The sequence below is a fragment of the Typopeltis vanoorti genome, chromosome 2 (assembly GCF_054136105.1).
Source record: "Typopeltis vanoorti isolate ZY-2024b chromosome 2, IOZ_Tvanoo_1.0, whole genome shotgun sequence".
In the NCBI taxonomy this organism is placed as follows: domain Eukaryota; kingdom Metazoa; phylum Arthropoda; class Arachnida; order Uropygi; family Thelyphonidae; genus Typopeltis; species Typopeltis vanoorti.
In genome coordinates, this window is record NC_143550.1 from 37,187,501 (window position 1) to 37,190,004 (window position 2,504).

At 29.9% G+C, this 2,504-nt stretch overlaps 1 protein-coding gene across 3 annotated transcripts in view; it reads right to left on the reverse strand.

Moving 5' to 3' along the window:
* Positions 1-403, reverse strand: part of LOC150108925 (myocardin-like) — a 456,675-nt gene extending 456,272 nt beyond the window's left edge. For all 3 annotated transcript variants that reach the window (XM_090411030.1, XM_090410986.1, XM_090411004.1), the window contains exon 1: positions 355-403. The gene's annotated coding sequence lies outside the window, so the exon portion shown is untranslated. The remainder of the gene's footprint in view (positions 1-354) is intronic.
* Positions 404-2,504: the final 2,101 nt, after the last annotated feature.

Below are 2,504 nucleotides of genomic sequence, written 5' to 3' on the forward strand. Positions count from 1 at the left end.
TCGCTAGCATGTATGTATAAAATCGTAAGATTTTATACATACATATACATACATACATAAAATCGTAAGATTTTATACATCCATACTTTCATAGATTGATGCACACATTCAGGTGTCTTAACCTTTATGATTAAATGCTAATATTTTAAATTCCTATTATTATATTTTTTTCGGGGATTTGCTGGTATTGAAAAATACCACAAATAAGGGATTCAACGAAAACAGAATCTACTTTTATCATTATTTAGCACGCTTAGTAGTTAAATAGTGATTCATATATATATAATCAGTGCAAATTTAGAAAACAAAATCCATTTAGAAATAAAAATACGTATATTAAAATATAATACGCACACAATTTTACTGCCTGAACTGCATCCGGAAATATTTCCATCTGGTAAGTGGAATTCTCATTCTCTTGGTAATGGTGGCACCAGCGGTTACTAGAGAAGCAATTAGGTTACAGCAGTGGCTGCACAAGCTGCACCTATTTTTGAATGCAACGTGCCCAAAGGAATAACAATAATGAAAACTGTAGAGGTAAACCAAACGAATATTTCCACAGTTAATTTTATGAGTGTAAGAGCAGCAAATATATATAAACGCGAGTACATTCATTTCTAGCAACTTAAAAATTAAACCAAAGGCTTAAACATTCATCAAAATTTACTTAACTTTAATTAGCCGTGTTAATGCTGTTTAGATTTAATAAATATTTTAGGTACTATGATTCCATGTTACAGGCAGGGATGCATTTGAAGAGTGCGTCCAGAGTGTCTTTGCATTCCGGATATTTATGTACAACCAAATATTATAATTATGGTATAGCTGAGAGCAAAATTTCCCGACCTGTTAAGGTGCGACTTTCTGATGTACGATGTCCACGTAACGGCTTCCATCACACTATTGCTGTTCAGCACAATGCATGAATTTGCAAGTTAAGAACACTGTAATACGAAAAACTGATTTGCGTTCAAAAACAATCAAAACTAATCATTTACTGGAAAATTCTAAATATTTATTTAAATAATATAAAAGACCATAATATTAAAATTATTATGTTATTCGAATTATGCGTTTGTCATAAAATGTATTAATTTATTAAATTTGGCTAAATAAATACTGTATTATTAGTGAAAATCATTTAAAGAAAAAAGATACGCAATGAAAGTGTGTTTTTTGAAATAGTGGGGGCGCTGCCTCATAAAGTTCGGAAATCATTGGCGATGAGAAATTTAAAATTTACAGATTTTAGCAGACTATCGTTTTCACAGAAGACAATGCCTTAATATTGCATAGAAAATAGCATGTCACGATCCTTTAGTGCACGGGGGTGGCAACCCGCGAGCCGCATGCAGCCCAAACATGCATTTTTTGGCGCCCCATAAACCATACTTGCATGGCATGTGGCCCATATGTTGAATTATTTAAATAATACATTTTATAATATGAATAATAAATTAAAAATAATTTGCGGATTTGTGGATTTTCTTAAAAATAGCATCGAAATGCGATTATTTTTGAACTCTTTTAATGTCGACATTGATGACGTGCTAAACCAACTACAGATGGAAGTTTTGGAATTACAATACAATAAAACATTAAAGAACGCATTTTCGTTAGAAAATATCCAAAAAAATTTATCGATGCTTACCAAAAAATTTTGAAGGATTAATCAATTTCGCGAAGAAGATGCTAGTCGCATTTGGAAGTACATACATTTGCGAACAAGCATTTTCTGCCATTAGTTTTAGAAAAAAATACATTTTCTTCTCGACTAACTGATGAACATTTGCATGCTTCGATTCGAATTTGCACCTCAAGTTATAAATGGATATAGATAATTCAGCTAATGGAGAACAATCACAAAAGTCACATTAGGAGACACATATATTGTGATGCATAAATTATATTACTTTGTTTTTACGTGATAATAATTTTTCATTGAGTTTCATATCTCGTACCTTAAATATTTCTGTGTTTTTTTTAAGAATTCATATAATAAAAATTGATAACTTAAGTATTTTTTTCGCTCACTATTTTCTCTTAATTAAACGCTTACAGCCCGATTATTAAAAATAAAAGTTGAATGTGGCCAGCGAGTCTGAAAAGGTTGCCGACCCCTTCTTTTGTACATTAAAAAAAAAGTGAAAATATTATTTTTATTTGCATATCAGTTTATAGTTTTAATAATTAAAATAGTACTCTTTTAATGTTAGTATTATTAGTAATATTTTGATTACTTTAATAATCAATTAAAATAATAGCCCCGCATTTTTGTGATTATATAGAAATCGGATTTAAAAAATTAAAAATAAATAAATAAATTCTCTAACGCCTTTTATTTCCCAAAGAGCAGAGCTCCTTCTCCTTTAGTCCTGGAAATAGAATATTTTTGTTATATATATATCGGAATAATGGTTTTGATTAATTAAAAACATTAAGAATGGTAACGAAGAAAGTTCTAACGAGGTGCTTTTATAATTTGCCATTAACTTATGCAA